Source organism: Panthera pardus, unplaced genomic scaffold, assembly GCF_024362965.1.
Source record: "Panthera pardus isolate Hobbes unplaced genomic scaffold, ASM2436296v1 HiC_scaffold_15, whole genome shotgun sequence".
NCBI lineage: Eukaryota > Metazoa > Chordata > Mammalia > Carnivora > Felidae > Panthera > Panthera pardus.
This window is the reverse complement of record NW_026526710.1, coordinates 9,687,557-9,706,962: the sequence shown is the minus strand read 5'-3', so window position 1 is coordinate 9,706,962 and position 19,406 is coordinate 9,687,557. Positions and strand designations below refer to the sequence as shown.

Sequence of the window (19,406 nt, the reverse complement as noted above, 5' to 3'; positions counted from 1 at the left end):
CATGTTTAAGCCAACCTGAAAAATTCTCATTGCTTGCCGGTGTTCATATTCGTTGGTTTCAGTAGCACAGGAGAACGAAAACTATTGATACTTTTATTTTAGAGTCTCAGTTAAAAGCCTCTTTCCTTCATAATCTTTTCCTCTAGTCTTTGTTTCTTCCCTCCCTGCAAAAAGAAAACATATTGACAGAAAGTTTCTCTCTAAAAGTTTTTTTTGTGACTCCCCTAGAGGAAGACTTCTTTTCAGTCTTCAATGAGATTCAATGAGCTCATCTTCCATGATCCCGTCAACCAGAGAGGACAGTTTTGAATTAGTATTTTTGAGTTGTGAGATACTGTGCAGTTGCATTTGAGCTTAGGGAGTTTAGGTTGTGATTATTTAGCTTTATCATCCATTTAATTGGTTGCTTTGTTATTTATGAGAATATATTAAAAATTTGTTACCGTTTAGTAAACTCAGACTGAGAAAAAAAAAAAAAGTGGTATCTATCAGTCTAGCTATCGTTAAAGATATATTGAGTTTATGGCCCAAAATGTGATCTAACTCCTTTCTAAGCTATAGGCATCGAATTAAAAGCAACAACTATTTAGAATTTTTAGGATAACCAACAGGGATTACATTGATAAATTATCATTCCAGCTTTATGTTAAATTTACCTAAAATTTTTTTTAATGTTAATTATTTTAGAGAGAGAGAGAGACAGAGACAGAGCGTGAGTGGGGGAGGGCAGAGAGAGAGGGAGACACAGAATCTGAAGCAGGCTCCAGGCTCCAAGCAGCCAACACAGAGCCCGACATGAGGCTCGAACTCATGAACTGAGCGATCACAACGTTAGCCGAAGTTGGATGCTCAACTGACTGAGCCACCAGGCGCCCCTTACCTAAACATTTTATAAATCAACCTAACGTGGTTTTTTTTCCATCTGACCTGAGATTTGATAAAGACATCGAATCTCAATTATTTCTATCTTACAAGAGAATGATGTAGGGTCCCGTTTCTTGATTTGTTAACACAGATCAGCCTCCTGTCCATTGTCAGCTATTCCACACAGACACATTTTTCATCCCCAGAGCGAGTGAGAAAGAGAATATGCCTTGGAATGGACATTTTATTCCTAGGAAAACCTGTTCCCATTAAACAAAGAGGTGTGGCCCATGTAGCATTAGGTACTAATACCGAGAATTGACATGCTGGAGTCTAGTCTTTGGGACCCTTTCGACTTCACCTGTAGCCTCAGTGAAATAATGGATAGCAAATTCAACCACACAATGTACATTTTGTTACATTTAATATTATAGTGAATTATCAAAGTGCCCACTGGAAGATTTCAGTTTTATTTCCATCCACTATTTCTGATGGACAATGGGATAAACCTTTATTTCCAGATCAAAGTAAGAGTCTGGGCACTATGCATTTATTTTCATATGTTTTAGCTTCTAATGACACTGGCTTGTCCACAACAATCAAGGATCAGGACAATTCAAATAGATTTTGTTTACCCGTTACAATAGATGGCACTAACCAAGGCAGAATGCTTTCTTAAATAAACTAATAATCTAAGTAGTTTGGCAGTAGACACACAAAATAGAATCGTAGTTCATGGCCAATTTTCCATTCTGATGTGAACATTCACCTTTACTTTTTGAAGGGTGTGTGTGTAAATACTCAAATATTTGCAAAAACCACATATAGTTTTCATTTATTTTATTTTTTTAAACATAACCTATTGTCAAATTGGGTTATATCCAACACCCAGTGCTCATCCCAACAAGTGCCCTCCTCAATGCCCATCACCCACTTTCCCTCCCCCCCACCATCCACCTTCAGTTTGTTCTCTGTATTTGAGTCTCTTGTGTAAAACCACATGTAGTTTTTAAATGATCTAGGTCAAGAATTAATAGCACAGATACAAAATTACAATATTATGCTTCCTGTACCTTTATGTTTCTGTTGTCTCTCGTGTAAAAGTTCTCTTCTGTCATTGCATACCAGTTCCTTGTTGACACCTGCTTGTCGTTTACCAGCCAGTGAGCACTTCAAGGCAGTGAACTGCTAGGTCTTACTCATCCTTGCATTTCCCCATTCCAAGTTTAGTACCAGGCACAAAGTATGAAGGATGCTCTATAAATGTGAATTGAATGAGTGAATGAATTAATGATGAGCAAATTAGTACATTATGTTTATGTTCACACTTTGTTTCTTACACACCGAAAGAGACAGGGATTCAGTTGGAACACGTGAGTGAACGTTAGCATTATCTATCTCTCGTATAAGAAACAGCATGATACATTGGAAGGAGAAAGGGTCTCACGCTCAGGCAGACCTAGGCATCTACTTTGGCTTTGTCACTATGCCAGCTGGTTTACCCTGGGTAAGTTACTTAAGTCTTAAAGCTCTCAATTCTCTCATCTGTCAAATAAGAATACATACTTCACAGTCTTCTTATGAGGAATAAATGAAGCAGTTTATGTAAAGCGCCAAGCACACTGACAAGCACATGAAAGTGTTTAATAAATGGTAGCTGCCTGTTCATTTAATCACTCGAAACAATTTTTTTGTTGTTTTTGCTCTACTCCCAGCATCTAATCAGTTGCTAAATCTGATGGCTCCTGACTCCAAAAAGAATAATTAATAGATTCTCATGTAGGGAAATTGAGACAGGGTAAATGACTTCCCATGGTCAGACAGACAGTGCAGACTTGACCCCCATGACCTAGATCTGATTTTTCAACTCACTACACTTTCCACTTCATACTTCTCAATGTTCCAAGAAGGAACTAACGAGGTCCTTAATAAGGTGCTAGGGAAGGACTGCTGTGACAGTCTTCCAGTCTCCTTTTCATCCTTCTTATACACACTGTGGCTCTCTCACTCTCCCTAAAGCACAGCTCTGATTTTGTCATTCACATGTTCAAAACCTTTAGTAATTCTCCATGGCCAGATTTCTCAAACTGTCTTTCAGTTTCTATTGCTCCATAATCCGTGTGTGTGTGTGTGTGTGTGTGTGTGTGTGTGTGTGCGCGCGCGCGCGCACACGCACGAGAGCATGTGTATCCTGTGCCCCCACCAGACCAGCCTACTTACTAACTGAGCACTTACTGACTTGACATCTTCAGGTCTTTTGTTGCTGACCTTTCTCTTCCCTAGAATGCCTTCTGCTTTTCCTTTTTCAGACCTACCTCTCAGGCCATCTTCCGTGAGGCCTTTTCTGATCATCCTCCTTGCTACTCTTTCCTGTAAATTCCTTAAGTACTTTGTGTATTTTCTTATTACATTAATATTCTCTCTGATTTTATATGATAGGGTTCATACTTATCTTTTCTAGGTGTCCATCTTTTTAATCTTAAAAGGACAGTGTCTTACACATCTAACCAAGTATCTTGCAACTAGTATCTGCTCAATAAATATTTGTTGAATTGTATTAAATTTAAATACTTAGTTTAGGTTCAAAAGTAATATTTAAATATAATTATTGCTGCTGGTGAAGATAACAGAAATAATTCCTTTTTTAAATGTTTGTCTTGAGAGAGAAAGACAGAGAGCAAGAAGGGGTAGAGAGAAAGGGAGACAGAGATCCCAAGCAGGCTCCACACTGTCAGCACAGAGCCTGACAGAGGGCTCGAATTCACAAACTTTGAGATCATGACATGAGCCAAAATCAATTGTTGGACACTTAACCGACTGAGCCACCCAGGCGCCCCAGAAATAATTCTTAAGTGAAGAATTCACTTCTGACCCTGGCACTTGGTAAAGTCAATGCCAGTGCTAGCAAGTATTTGGAAACTTGTATGTTCATATGCAGCTTGATAATATTCCCTAAAGTGACCTTTGACTCTGAGTATATAGGATTTGTTACTTTTGTTTCCTGATGATGTTTTCATCTATAAGGAATGAGTTCTAACTTCCTGTCTTTGGAAGTTTGTTTTCCTTTTTCTGGGTATTAGCAACAAATAAAATAAGATTCCCTTTCATTTGCAACAGAAGGCGGTTGGAGGTTGTTCAACTTGAGTCGGAGGTAGAGTCTGGGAGAGATCTAATACTCTGCTCTTCCAGAGCAAACTTCCTTTGCGATATAATTTGCAACTGTGAGCAAATACTTATTGTTATGTCTACCTTCCATATTGTATTCTTCTCCACAGTGCTTACTACCTTCTGGCATACCAAGTATTTTGTTTATCTTATCTTTCTACCCTACAATGTAGACTATGAAAGCAGAGATTTTGATTTTATTCATTGCCGTATCCCTGCCTGTAGAAGAGTGCCTACCATGTAGTAGGTGCTCAATAGATATTTGTTCAATGACTAAGTAGATCAGTTTGTCTTTGGGAATTCCTCCAATTCGTTGGCTAAAATTTAGAAGGTTTTGTTATTTTAAATATAGGAAGTAAAATCCTGAGGAAGTGTAAGGCATAGCTTGGAAGAGTAGAGTTTACCTGTATGTTTTACTGTCTCTGGGTTTTACATTTGTCTTTGAGCAGACATGATTTTAATATATTTGTGTTTTATTGAACGCAAACAAAAGCCATTCCTACCACCACACCGTATGATTGTGTCTCAGTCTGGCTAAAATCTAAGAAAACTGTTTATTGTAACAAAATCTAATGGAAGCTTGCTGGCATACCTCTTAAGTGTCAGAGGGTAATAAGACCAAAATTATAATAAAATTCATTACAGGGGCATTAGCTCATTAAAAGCACTTCATTTGTGTTTGTTTGTTTGTCTTAGGTGCTAATTTTAACCTTGAAAATTGGTCAGATCAAGCTTCTGGTATTGATTTGGGGTTATCAGTTTTCTGCATGTACAAGTAATTAGATTTGAAATGTGTTTTAAGCCTGAATTAAAAGTACTTAGTCACTGGTGACTCATGGTGAGAAGTTTTTCCTTTTCCCTGCTGGAACATATGCCATTGCCTCCAACCTGGCTTTTTTGAAACCTTGAAAATATAAAGAATCCTACTTTTATGTACTAGGTTCTGGAAAAGTTCCTCTAAGGTTCAAGGTGTCGGCCTTAGTGACAATATTTTTTAATAATGAGCACTACTGTTGACTTTCCAAATATCTGTACAATTTTTTAAATTACTTTATGGGAATTTTCTCATCATATGTGAAATTGTCAAAAGTCTACTAGATAGTGTGTGTGAATGACCACAAGGACTTTGTTTTGTTCATTATTTTTTTTAATAATTATTTTCATGTTTGTTTATTTTTGAGAGAGAGAGCACAAGTAGGGGAAGGGCAGCAAGAGAGGGAGATATAGAATCTGAAGCAGGCTCCAGGTGCTGAGCTGTCAGCACAGACCCTGACGCATGGCTTGAATCCACGAACCGTGAGATCATGACCTGAGCCGAAGTTGGACGCTTAACTGACTGAAGCCACCCAGGCACCCCTGTTTTGTTCATTATTGTATTCCTGGTGCCTAGAACAGTGCTTTGTACAGAGAAAACAATTTACATATTCGTTGAGTGAAGTTACATATATTCTTAATGATAGCACATCTTAGAAAAATAATGAAAGTCTGTTGATGTAAATTTTCTCCAGCCCTGTTGAATTAGCTAATCGTCAATTTACAATCAACCAGGTTTGGGAGGCTCTTGAATTAGCCCAAGGTAGTTCTGCCCTAACAGCTCTTAGCATTGATTGTGCCAACCTGAAATCTCCCTTAGTGGTTCACTTGCAAAAGGAAGAGTAAATCGGCAACACCCATAGGCACTTGCACCTGTGGGAACCAATGAGCGTCCTAACAGGAAATACTTTCAGCTTGCAATACCCATAGTAATGTGCAGCACCCAGGTCATGCTGTTTTTATCTGCAGTTCCTTATTAGGAGTGTACAGCGCTTCTTGAAGCTTTTAAATTTATGTTTAAAAGAGAATGATCTTTAAATTTGAGGAATAAAATGTGAATGGTTATTTTCCTCTTCCTCATTATCAAGGAATTGGTGAGTTGTCCTCCTTTGAGTTCTTTCTTTACCTTCTAATCTTGTGTCCCCTGAAATGTTCCTCTAGCCCATGGGGAGAGGGGGAATGGAGAGTACATAAGTGTAATTAAAACTTACACTAGTATTATTATCAATAATAATGGGCAGTTCTAATATTTACAGGATACCATAATGGTAGGTATTGATAGAATTTCATAGATTTTTACCTAAGATTTGTTTAGCTCGAGCGAGTTTTCCTCTTTTGTAGGGACTGGGGAAAAAAGGTCAGGAAAAGTTTTTAGAAACTTCTTCCCAAAATGTCAAAACATAAAGCTGTATACATTAATGTAATGCCGTTAACGTTAGCTATCTGACCAGGAAGTACTTTCTTTAAGCCTCATGTATAAAACTGTGTCTATAATAACTTCCTTTCTCGGAATGAAGGTGCTGATAGCGTGGTGGTGTTCTTACAACTTAAGCTGAGCTCAGTTTTATTTTTCCTAATGAAAAAGTGGCAGCTTTTTAAAGAGAGCCATCTCTGGGGCAATCTTAACTTACTGTTGGAGCTAAATAAAGAATTTTTAAAGTATTTAATATGTCGGATTGGAGATGCAGGACGTGCATTTGAGAAGATCTACTGTGAGTAAGCTTTGTGTTTTGTTTTACATTTAGCGTTTTATTATAAATATGGTTTGTGTCTAAACGTTGTTAATAAACTATTTCTTGAATTTCATGTGAATATTTATGGCCTTAGCTCAACGTCCAGCTGAGAGTAATCAACCTCAAATATCACTGGATTCCTGTGCTCTATTTATTTTAATTTGTAGTTTGATATTCTACAAATAAATAGTGGGAATTTTTTTCAGAAATTGTCTTTTTTTCTTCTAGATAAGTGAGGTAAATGCTGAGCTGCAAACAAAATATCAAAATCTTGTCAGAAGAGTCTTTTAAACAAAAATTTTAAATACAATGAAGGCTATTTTTGTTAAATGGGTGTAGTTTGTGCTTGTGATTGATATTCCTGTAAAACAGTATTTCAAAATGAAGCTACTCAAAATGGCACCCTATTCATCCTAGAGATCTTAAAAAAGATCAAGGCCATGTCCTAATTTTCTTCTTTCCCAGCAAGGGAAAATAGGATAGAAAGCAGAGCAATTTCTTGAACGTTATACCAAATTTACAGACAGAAGAGTCAGAAGATTTGATCACATATACCTTGTTTTATAATTGTTTTGTTTTAGTACATAAGGTTATTTACTTATTAAAGTATAAAAATATCTTATCCATGAGGTAATAATTTATGGGACTACTCTAGCCCATAAAATGAAATTAGATGAAGTAGGAAAGTAAATAATTTTTTTTAACAGCTCGTGGTTTTTATGTTGAAAAGTTAATGCAAAATATTTTATAAGCCAGGAAAGCTACTTTAATAATTTCTTTACCAATTTCACTGGGCTCTTAGAACAAGGTTTAAATGAAATGTATATAATCCTGACTTCCAAACTCTTAATACTGTGCGTGTTAGATGTGTAAATTAAAGTCTAACAATTGTACATAAGGATGCATTTTCATTCGAGAAGCGTTGCCGTGGATGTGACCCATTTGAGGCCTCTAGCCTTCTGCTATATAAATAAGGAAATTAAAACTTTCAAATAATCTTTGAAATGTGATGGTATAGAGCGTGTGTGTTTTTTTTTTTTTAATTTATGAACGTTAAACACTTTACAGTTTATGTTTCAGCTTTTATAGATAGGGAGACCTTTTATAGATTGTTATATCAGCGCTCCACAAATATCCCAGTCTTCGCTTGCATGGGGGTGGGGCAGAGGAAGTAGGTGGGGCTTCACGGTAGTGACAGATTATTGCAGATTATATGGCTGCCTGCCAAAGCGCCACTAGTTGGAAGAGTGGAAGTTAACTAACTGCATCTATTAATTTGTACATGTTTTATTTGTAACCATTTAAAACTGCTGGTTTCATACACAGGTGACAAATGTTAAGCTTTGAATCACTTGACATCTGCTTAATGTTCGGTTCTTTAGTTTACCTTGGTCGTATTCCTTGCACAGTCTGCCAAGATCACACTGACCATTTTGCGGAAGACCGTGTGTTAGCAGAAAAAAGGGGAGGGGCACACAGAACTTTAAACGATAACTACTTTACTCTCTAGTTAAAGTGTTGCAGGGTTAAAATGTAAGGTGTCCCATCATGCTTAGGCAATTTATATAAAATCCTAATAAAAACAATCATGCCTTGTGAATGAGTTTGTAGTTTTCGATTGTATTGGTTCGGTTTGAAATTGAGATTCCTACTGTTGCAACATAAAAGGAAGCTTTGTAGAGGAAATATGACATCTTTGCCCAGATGCATAAAGAGGGAATTAACAGTGGGGAGTTATTATTAGAGGGGTCTTCTTATGAATGTATTTTATGTACTGAGAAGTATCTCTCAAAGTCTAGTTTCTATTTCAGGGTCACTGGCAGAAGTTAAATAGTTGCTCAGGTCACTGGATAGTCTAATAAAAAATTACTTTTAAAAGCATTTTGATGTCACCAACCAGCCTAGTTAGTCTTGATCTGGCTGAGCTCAGTGATAGCATTTTTTAAAAATGTAACCAAATTGAGAAGATATTGAGATGCTGTGAATACCATCAAATAGCAATGTAATATAAGTGTCCTTCTAAAAGAGAGGCCAGTTAACTTCGTTCCCTAGCAGTGTCCCACTGTCCTTCAGGAATAGAGTGCACTGTTTTCAGTATAAGGAAAGCTTAGAAGTGAGTCAAGGAACCTGTCCACTTGTATCACTGTCAGTTATTAAATGTTCCTCCCTCTTTTACACAGTGAGTAACATGTCCAGTTTCCTTATATCTGTTACTTTTGGTTTCAGTAACATATGTTTGGGGTTTGCAATATAATAATTAACAAGAGCATATCAGATGAGCATGTCTGCCACATGCAGCTCACTAACTTTGTGACCTTATACAAATCCCTTAACTCTTGAAGCCTTGGTTTCTTCAACTGTAAAATGGACACAATCATTTTGTGTGAGGGATTGTTGTGAGGATCAAGTGAAATTGTGTATTAAAGGAACAAGTTTGACTGCACGTTGTAAAAGAAGAGCTCAGCGAATGATAGTAGATATGGTTACTTTTGCCGTTTTTGGACATTTCAGTTCTTTTTCACAGTTCTCCCAGAAAATGGTCGTGGGAAGATAAATAAAACAATACGTACAATAATGTATAGATAATAGAGTCAGTCTTACCATAGAAGTATTTAGGGAGTACCATGGGAACACATGAATGAAATCTACATATCTTACCTGTTTACACTACTCCTCTTACCACGTTATATACTGCCCATCCTAAGGGGAGAGGGGAAGCAGGGGAAGAGTTGACTGTAGATTTAAGTAATTATTAGTATAAAAAAATCAGTGAATGTGCCAAATTTAGCTTTAGTAACATGTGGCTGTTGCTAAAAAAACGTGGGGTTTTTTTATATGAAATTTATTGTCAAATTGGTTTCCATACAACACCCAGTGCTCATCCCAACAGGTGGAGGGTTTTGTTTGTTTTGTTTTGTTTTTTTTAACTTTTTTAATGTTTGTTTATTTTTGAGAGAGAAACAGAGCATGGGGTGGGGAGGGGCAGAGAGAGAGACACACACAGAATCCAAAGCAGGTTCCAGGCTCTGAGCTGTCAGCATAGAGCCCAATGTAGGGCTTGAACTCACAAACTGTGAGATCATGACCTGAGCTGAAGTCAGAGGCTTAACCTGCTGAGCCACCCAGGCGCCCCTGTTGTTGTTTTTCACTTCTGAGAATTTCCTCCCAATTTGATATAGCTCAGCTTAGGAAAGCAACATGGCAAAGTGTTGATTTCTTAATTTATTTTCTCAACAGAATTTGTTTTCTTCTGACTGGATCACTATCATAAAGTTAAAACTGTGTCTCAAGATTTTAGATCAGCTCAAAAAAAGTTAGGTTTTTTAGGGGTGTTGCTTTGGTTTGGCTTTATTTGGGTGGAACCAGACAATAAAGAATATATACACTTGAATATAAAGAAGAATGTTTTTGTTTTCACTATCTTAGTGTCGGGGGGTTCATATCTTGTAATGGGTCAGTTAACTTTATGTATTGAAAAACAACCAATTGTTACATAAGCAGACTTTCATGGGGCTGTGTTAACAAAGCAGATGTGAAATCTGGGGGCACCTATGGTAAATTCACCACAGAAAGCAATGAAACTACTTATAGGGTATTTGAAAGACATTTAAGCTCTGTGAATATATTTTTAGTGTTGGAAATATCCAAGTCTTAATCTGTCGTGCAGCTTCTTTACCTAGTAGGCAGCCGTTACATTAGTCTGTGTCTCATCCTCGCTTCTGGTACCCCCTAATTTTACAGTCTCAAGGCCCAGCACATTGCCACTGGAAGATCTGTGTATCTCTGTGCACCTGTCTTACTCAGACCCTTATGGCCTCATTCCTGGATTACCATAGCTGCCCTCCTTCATTTCCATCTGTTTTTTTCCAGCTCCTCCTGATTAACCTTCTTTAAATGCTACTCCTCCCCTTTTCAGAAAGCTTCACTGGTTCCATGTTTTCCACCACATTAAATCTAACCTCTTCTGCCTGACTTTCAACGCCCTTGCTAATCTGTCCCACACTACTTATCCAGCTTCATTTCCTATGTTCTTCGCTCTTTCTGCTCTATTGAGGTCAGTCTGTCTCTGCAACACACCATCGTCCTCAGAGTCTGCGCCTCCTGGACTGTATGTACTTCACTCAAAAAGCCCTCCTTCTCTCTGCCTATTCAAATTTTACCTTTTCTTCAAGACCCTGTGTAAAGTTTCACTTCCTGTTTGAAGTAAACTCAATGTTGCTGCAGAATCCCAGATTTTTAAGTTAGCAAACCAGTGAAAGAAAATGTGCATAGTATCTTAAATCATTCAGTTTTACCTTCACTAATGATGTAAACATTTTGAGTACAAGGACCACATCTTACACTTAAATATTACACGGTTCCTTGAAGAATTCTGAGGCACCTGACCTTGATGTGAAGGAAAAGAAAGTAAATCTATTTCATCCTGCCTATCTAAAGTAAAGTCAACAATCGTAATATTGAAGAGACATGAATGTTTTTCCAATTTGGGTCAGGTCTGTCACCTCACTTAAAGAAAAATGTGAGGCAAATGAAGACAGTTTTGTAACTGAATATAGATTGACATGTTTCCTTTATGAGAAACAGTGTGTGTGTGTGTGTGTGTGTGTGTGTGTGTGTGTGTGTGTGTGTGTGTGTATGATTTTATTTCCTTCATTAATAAATAGCCAGCTGCCCTTGGAGAGGTTTAGTTTTGGTATTAACAACTTTCCATCCTGTCACTGTAGATTAAATATGATCAATAAGTTTTATGTAATCAAGAAGTATTCTTACCCAATTCGTTAAATAACCTAAGTATAAATGCCTACTGTGTATAACGTTAGGCTCTGTGAAGGGATATTGAAGTTACTTATATATGATCCCTAACCTCAAAAACTGTTAAGGAATTTTATTAGGGAAAACAAAATATATACTCAAAGCTTAAACATAACAATACTTGTTACTTCATTTGGATGTCTGTTGTTTTAATTCTCAATGAGTCTCCTCTCTTTTGAAATAATACATGCCTTCCTTGTATTGATGCCAAAGAGCATATAGGACAAACAAATGAAAAAAAAATTTTAAGCAAACTCCCATTGTTATTTTTCCAGTTTTATTGAGGTATAATTGACCTGTAACATTCTATTAGTCCAAGGTGTACAGCATAATGATATGAGTTATGTATCTATTGTGAAATGATCACACAATAAGTAATTGACACCATTCACCTCACATAAACTTTTTTTCCTTTGTGATGAGAACTTTTAAGATTTACTCTTAGCATCTTTCAAATATACAATATTATTAACTATAATCACCAGACTGTACATTACATCCCCAGAACATGTTTATCTTATAAGTGTTTACCTTTGCACCACCTTCTCTCATTTTTCCCCACCCTCCACCACCTGCCTCTGGCCACCACCAATATATTCTCTGTGTCTATGAGTTCACTTTTTTTTAGATTCCACATGTAAGTGAGATCATACAGTGTTTTTTTTCTCTGGCTTATTTTACTTAGCATAATGCCTTAAAGGTTCATCCATGGTGTCACAGATGGCAGGATTTCCTTCTTTTTTAAGGCTGAATAATAATCCACCGTATACAGATACTACCTTTTCTTTATCCATTCATGCATTGATGAACCCTTGAATTATTTCCATGTCTTGGCTATTGTAAATAATGCTGCAATGAACATGAGAGTGCAGATGTCTTTTCAAGGTAGTGATTTCATTTCCTTTGGATATGTATCCAGGAGTGGCATTGCTGGATCATATGGTACTCTATCTTTAATCTTTTGAGGAACCTACGTATTGTTTTCTATAGTGGCTGCACCAGTTTACCCTCCCACTATTTTTTATACGTGCCTTCCTTTGTATTGAGCATAAAGGACACCTAGATGTCAACTTTTAAAATACAGAATATTTTACATTTGTGAAAGTATGGATACTTGGAAATGTCTAGTCAGTGCTTTGGATTTTGTGCTGATGCTTGGTTTTGTATACTACCTTTTGTCGCAGAGATCAAGGTTAAATAACTCTGTAAAGTACTATTAGTGTCCACAGGATAAGTGCTATAAGTCCAAGATGCCATCCACATATAACAAGAAAAGCTGCTTAGATAACATACCAATGATAAAAAGTTGAAATTATGGACTATTCAATACAGTTTAGGATTTTTAAAAATAATTTTAAGCATGCACAATAATAATATTTTTCATTTATAAGGGGCTTTAGAATTTATGTAATGATTTCACAATATTTCATGAGTCTCACAGCTTTGTGAGGCATTATTGTTCTCACTTTATAGATGAGACCATTGAGGATGAGAGAAGGTAAGTGATATACTTAAGATCACCCAGCTAGTAGGTAAGTGGCAGAGTTGACTTAAACCCAGATTTGCAGACTTAAAAGTGAGACCTCTTTTTCTTTATACCACAGATCCAAATTGAATTATTTGGAGGGGTGTGTGTGTGTGTGAGTGTGTGAAACTCACACATTTTTCCTCTTTCCAGTTAAGATAAAATTCACATAACATAAAATTTGTCATTTTCAAGTGTAAAATTCAAGTTTTTAGTATATTCACAATGTTATGCAACCATCATCACTAATTTCAGAACATTTCCATCACTCTAAAAAGCATCCTATCTCAATTACCCCCATCCCTTGGCAACCACTAATTTTCTGTCTTTATGGATTTGCCTACTCTGAACACTTAATATAAATGGGATCATAACATGTGAATTGTTGGATCTGACTTCTCCATTCAGCATAATGTTTTCAAGGGTCATCTGTGCTATAGCATGTGTCAATCCTTCATTCTTTTTTATGGATGAATAATAGTCCATCAGATGGATAGACCAGTTTTTCCATTCATCAGTTGATGGACATTTGAGTTGTTTCCACTTTGGGGCTATTATGAACATTCTTATGCAAGTTTTTGTGTGAATATATGTTTTCAGTTCTCTTGTATATATACCTAGGAGTAGAATTTCTCATAATTATTTTTGTAAAATAATTCAAATGGAAGTACTTGGAAATTATTTATTTTGAGTCATTTATTCACAACCATCACACACACACACACACACACACACACACACACACACACAGTAGTGTTTATTTGGCTAATTTGTTTCCCACATCTGTTCTGCAGAAGTAAGGCAGAGGCAAGATTTAGTTCAGATCCTGGATAAGAAGTCTCTAATTCTTTTTTTTTTTTTTTTTAATTTTTTTTTTTTAACGTTTATTTTTGAGACAGAGAGAGACAGAGCATGAATGGGGGAGGATCAGAGAGAGAGAGGGAGACACAGAATCTGAAACAGGCTCCAGGCTCTGAGCAGTCAGCACAGAGCCCGACGCGGGGCTCGAACTCACATACCGCGAGATCGTGACCTGAGCCGAAGTCCGACGCTTAACCGACTGAGCCACCCAGGTGCCCCAAGAAGTCTCTAATTCTAAGTGAATGTAATCTGAGTCCAACACTGCCTGCTATATTCAAGATACTGTGGAGTACAAATAAGTCAATAATATTTCTACTGCTAGTCGTATTCAATTAATGGAATCAAGAAATGTCCATGTTCTTTAAAAGTAAGGCAACATGGCATCAATGCCACAAGAAGTTAATTACCTATACAAGAGGAAGGAAGAGATCGCTTCTGCACTAGGGAGATGGGGTAACTTGGAGATAGAATTTGAGCTGAGTCTTGAACACTAAGTAGCTTTTCAGCAGGTGTGGTGAGACACGGTGTATTTTTTTGCCTGGCTCAGGCATTGTGAATAAATATAGGATATCTAGGGACAGTGGAAAATCAAAGGCCCTTGAATCATGTACAAAAAGGTTTGAACTTTGAACAGTAGATAGTGGGGAGCCATTTAAGGTGCTTGAATAGAAGAGACTGATGCAATCAGAGCCTCTGAAAGATGACTCCATCAGAAGTTGGTAAAGCAACTTAAAGAAAGAGATTAGGAATGAGAACCTGGACTGGTAATGAGGTTCTGGAACTAGGACAGCCCCAATGCAAAGAAGAAAAGCAGCTTGTGAGATTTATTGAGGACATTGGCATTTTAGGAGAGATAGCTGAAAGCATAAGAGTAAATCCGATCAATAAGAGGAAGTGCGGAGAGAAGAGAAGGGGTCTACTACAGACCCTTGTGTTAAGAGGTAAGCGAAAGAAGATGAGCCAGGAGAGGTGAGTTGGAAAAGAACTTCTGGAGGAAGGTGCCACACAAGCCAAGAAACAAGACGTTCCATAAAGGTTGTGATAGGGAAGGATAATGACCTGAGAAGGATTCTGTTGGATTTGGAGATTAGGAGTTGAGAGCTAATGGATCCTCGGGAAAATTTCCTGTCCTCTCAGTAAATGATACTTTGAGCATATCGTAGGCCAAAAGGAGTCAGTGAGGAGAAGTGGAAGATTTAAGAAAAGTAAGAAGAGTGGATTAATGAAATGAGAAGGTAGTAGGATACAGAATTAAAAGGCCATTTTTTGGTGTTGTTGGGGGAGAGGTGGTTAACCTGTAAAAGGAAGACTAAAGAATGAAGTCAACCGAGTATATAGAGAAATTTTAAGACGGAATGGAGAAAAATGGAGGAAGCTTACATTGAATGGCCTCAACATAGAATTCATAGTATTACTGCTAATTAGTAGCAATATAGACAGTTAGAATTAGAAAATACCATGAATTACCTCAGGCATATATAGAAAGATGACATTCTGTCTTTCCATCCTATATAAATATTTCACTCTCTTAGCTGTGTGCTGCACATCTTTGCCATTGCTTTTAAATGCCTTTTCCTCTCCAAAGCATAGCAGTGTGATGTAATACATAGACTATCAGTTATGCCTTGCTGAGTCCATTTTTCTGCTAATTATTCAAGGTGTGTATTTTGAGTGCTAATAATATTGGCAACTCAAGTACAGTATTTTGCTTAAAAATTAGTTCACAAATCTGTTTGAAGTTTTTAATATAAATATTTTTTTTCTCTAAAAGATGCCCCAAACTGATGATTATTGTGTTTTCTGTAGAATAGAAATTTGTTAGCAATCCATTGTGGGGTAACAGGCACTGTGGAAACATTGTAATCTGCACAATATTTGGTTAAAAGTAACAATGATGACTATATGTCACTTTGAAATTATAAATTTCCCTGTTGTAAGATGTTATGAAATCACTTCCTTGTGAGTCCTGAAGTTTGGAGTTCCCAGCAAGAACACTTGTTGGTAAATGAGTAGAAATGGAAGCAGATGTCTACCTTGTTCCCTTTAATGTTTTCTCCTATTCTCCACAAAATGGTGGGAAACCCTTGACCCAAGAGTGCTCGCCAGTAATTTTTAACAACTCTATAAGCAATATGTGCCTTTCATTTTAATAACTAGAAAATGTAGAGTAATTAGAAGAAAATAAAAGTTATCTTCTATACCTAAATGTATTTTGACATATAACTTCCCAGACTTTTTTACAATTTTTTTTTTTTTTTTAATAGCAATTGGGGGTTGCCTGGGTGGCTCAGTCAGTTAAGCATTCCAACTCTTGATTTTGGCTCAGGTCATGATTTCATGGTTCATGAGGTTGAACACCTCCCCACCTCTCCATCAGTCAAGCTCCGTGCTGACAGCACAGAGCCTGCTTGGGATATTCTCTCTCTCTCTCTCTCTCTCTCTCTCTCTCTCTCTCTCTCTCTGCCCCTCCCTGGCTCATGCTCTCTCTCTCAAAATAAATAAACATTTAAAAAATAAAAATAGTGATTATGAAGGTTATATGGCATTATTGTTTTTATAAGCTGTTTTTTTTTTTTATTTTAACAGCAGTATGTCATAATAATGTATAAACACATTCGAATTTCTGTGCCTAAATGTACGGCCTCCACATCATTTCAAGCCAGCATTGCTTTATGGATATTCAAGGTGGATTTTTGGGGGGGGGTTAGTTTTTATTCTTACAAATTGTTCTAAATGGCTCCTTAGTTATTCTATCCCCAGTACAACTCTAGTTTTTCCAGTCAGAAGATTCTACAGCAGATGGACCATCACAACATGGTTTCCAAGATCATGTTTTGTTTCGTTTTCAAAACGGGTGGGGGAATAGCATATTCTACTCTTTGTCCCAACAAAGGCTCCCATTGCTAAAGAATATGTCCTCTTTCTCCACCCACTAGAAGCACAAGCTAATAATGTCGACAATTCTGTCAACCAACAAGGGTTTGAAAGGATGCATACTTATCTCCCTAAACACATGGCTTTTTCCTTGGCCCTCATCTGCTCCAGAGGAACTCCAGCTCTCCTTCCCTTAGACTATCACCAGCCTTCCTTCCTCTTATATTTCTGCCTATTCAGGATTTTTTTGCTGTTTTTCAATTTTTTCATTCAAACCTCTTGGTTCTAAGCTAGAATCATCATTAAAAGGAGAGAGACTTTGGATTTGTCCAAAGTAGTCAATTACTACAGTCTTTTAATTAATGAATATTTTGTTCCCATTATTATAAAGGCTATATTTCAGCCACCTTAATTTATTCTATTTTGTATTTAAAAAAAAAAAAAAAACTGTATCCATGGGGTGCCTGGGTGGCTCAGTTGGTTGAGCGTCCGACCTCAGCTCAGGTCATGATCTCGTGGTCTGTGAGCTCGAGCCCTGCAGCGGGCTCTGTGCTGACAGCTCGGAGCCTGGAGCCTGCTTCTGCTTCTGTGTCTTCCTCTCTCTCTGACCCTCCCCCATTCATGCTTTGTCTCTCTCTGTCTCAAAAATAAATAATCATTTTAAAAAAATTTAAAAAAAACTGTATCCTGATCTGACCCTAAAAAATAGATATTTTTATTCTCACCATACTGAAAATTGTACTTCAAATTTATATCACTACAGTAAATATGAATGCAAGTGTAGAAGGTTTTTAGTAGGTTCAGTAGGCTTGGTTTTCAACATTTTATGTAATGGCTAGGTGATTGAGTAGACCAAGCTTATAAAATTTGCCAAGTGATCCTTAACTGGCTAGCATTTTAGAAAAAACAAATTAAAATTGTTAATTGTCCTTGACAAGGTGAAGGGGTGCCTGGGTATTAATGAGAAGTTAACAAGAGGACTTAGAAGTTAACCAAGTGATTCAATGAAGGACTGAAAAAAAAAAAATGTGAAACTATAACAGGGGCCTCCAGACTTTCAGAAAGCATGATAGAGAAATAGCCTTACTAGATATAGTATTGTTAAGTGTGGGAAAGTAAACTACTGTTACCATTTAAAAGGCTATAATACTGTTAGTAGTATTAATAAAGCATGATTTCTTTTGCAGTTAAGAAAAAAAATTTTTTTTGGTTATTTTCACTAGCTTCTGATATGTATTGAGAGAGAGAGAGACAGATGTGTGCAAGTGATAAAAAAAAATAGGACTGTGAGATCAAAAAGTTCTAATTGCCACATCTCTTTCATATTATTGAACATACCGTAAAGTGATAGTACTGATACCACATTTCTCAGACGGAAGTTCCATCATTGTCAAAGTATGAATAGGTATTGTTGATGTGAACACTGCTTCTCCCTTGTGACCCAGGTAAGATGGATGGTTGTGTTAGAATGTGGTGTTCCGTCTGTTCTATATATTAACAGAGATTTACACCTGCTCTTTGTATAGTAACTGAACAAATCAGCTCTATAATTGCCTTACCTGAATCTAGTGGATTATATTTACTATGACACTTGCTTTTACTTTGTTTTGAAAGAATCAAGAGCTTGAGTTTGTGTATTTTGGCAAATGAGAAGAAAAAAATTGGAATGTACACAGGATAAAGGGCCATTAGTACATTAGGGACTCCGGGGGAAAATAAGTGAAGTCAATATAAATATTAAAAATAGGGGCACCTGGGTGGCTCAGTTGGTTAGGTGTCTGACTTCAGGTCATGATCTCACAGCTCGAGTGAGTTCGAGACCCGTGTCGAGCTCTGTGCTCACAGCTCAGAGCCTGGAGCCTGCTTTGGATTCTGTGTCCCTCTCTCGTTCTGCCCCATCCCTCACTCATGCTCTGTCTGTCTGTCTCTCTCTCTCTCAAGAATAAATATGCATTAAAGAAAAAATAAAAATAAACAGGATCAGAAGTCAGGCCATTGTCAATATTCTAAATTTGTAAGTGTATACAGGGTTTCTTATGTTGTAGAACTTGGAACAAATAAGTTCTAGGGAATTTTTACAAGACTCTCTGTGTTTAAAAGACAACACTAAATCTCCAAAATTGCCATCTCTAAATTACTGTTGTTAAGTACTTTCTTTAAATTAAATGTATTGCTAGTTTAATTTGGTATCATTCTGACATTTTATTCTGTGGTTTACTAACGCACTTAATGCAGTTCCTTGTACATATCAAACAATAAGTATTTAAAATTATTTCTGGGTATTCTAAGTCCTAGGTTTAGTGTAAAATGTCACATATATGGAGTACACTGAGAATCCTGAATTTCTATAACAAATTTTTGTTTTTGATGAATGAATTTACTCCACCCTGAAGTACTATCTAGATTTTACCAATGCATGTGGAAGGGACCAGCGTGTGTGTGTGTGTGTGTGTGTGTGTTTACTTTTTAAACCTGAGAAATATGAATAGAACTTGATATCCAAATTTTTGAAGACCTAATAATTTCTAATTGGGTTTTACAATGTCTCACAACAGAGTACCATCTGATATATGTATTACATATTTTGTTTACTGATAGCACACAAGTTTATAATTCTTTGTTATGTTATCTGAGGGAAGAGTCTGGCATTTACTATGTTCATTTCTGCAGGCTTCTCAGGATGAGAACCTTTATTCTAACCTTTATTCTTTCAAAATTTGAACTGAATGTACTTCCTTCTTGCATAAAAAGATCTTTTC

At 36.8% G+C, this 19,406-nt stretch overlaps 1 protein-coding gene across 3 annotated transcripts in view; it reads left to right on the top strand.

The window, feature by feature from the left end:
• TAOK3 (TAO kinase 3) overlaps nucleotides 1–19,406 on the top strand; it is a 177,824-nt gene that overhangs the window by 3,854 nt on the left and 154,564 nt on the right. The window contains exon 1 of one of the 3 annotated variants that reach the window (XM_019467320.2): nucleotides 5,800–5,936. The exons of 1 other annotated variant lie outside the window; for it this stretch is intronic. The gene's annotated coding sequence lies outside the window, so the exon portion shown is untranslated. Of the gene's footprint in view, nucleotides 1–5,799; nucleotides 5,937–6,337; nucleotides 6,555–19,406 lie in introns of those variants that run through there. One more of the 3 variants, XM_019467318.2, reaches the window with a different exon arrangement.